We start from the raw sequence: 375 nt of genomic DNA on the forward strand, positions 1-375 counted from the left end.
GGGGGGGTTGGAGAGACGAGAAGTGCGTCAGTGACTCAGCGACCTTCCCCAAACCCGGCCAGACCTGAAATGGGCCAACTCCGCAGAGTAGCCAATCAGCCCATCCCTCCAGCTCCCCGTCTCTGAGCCGCCTCTTCAATCATAGAGACGCACGGCACGGAAACAGACCCTTCGGCCCAACCTGTCCGTGCTGACCCAGATATCCTAAACTAAACTAGTCCCATTTGCCAGCCTTTGGTCCACATCCCTCTAAACCCTTCCTATCCATGCCTTTTAAATGTTCTAACTGTACCAGCCTCCACCACTTCACCACTGGTTTTGAACTCCCACACCCTAGGGAAAAGTTCTTTTGCTATTCACCTTATCTATGACTTT

The 375-nt window shown here is 52.8% G+C and overlaps 2 protein-coding genes across 2 annotated transcripts in view; one reads left to right on the forward strand and one right to left on the reverse strand.

Moving 5' to 3' along the window:
- Positions 1 to 375, forward strand: part of LOC109925754 (ephrin type-B receptor 4-like) — a 190,249-nt gene that overhangs the window by 27,057 nt on the left and 162,817 nt on the right. The window lies entirely within an intron of this gene.
- LOC125487756 (transferrin receptor protein 2-like) overlaps positions 1 to 375 on the reverse strand; it is an 11,694-nt gene that overhangs the window by 951 nt on the left and 10,368 nt on the right. The window lies entirely within an intron of this gene.

The sequence above is a fragment of the Rhincodon typus genome, chromosome 45 (genome assembly GCF_021869965.1).
Source record: "Rhincodon typus isolate 14 chromosome 45, sRhiTyp1.1, whole genome shotgun sequence".
NCBI classification, from domain to species: Eukaryota; Metazoa; Chordata; class Chondrichthyes; order Orectolobiformes; family Rhincodontidae; genus Rhincodon; species Rhincodon typus.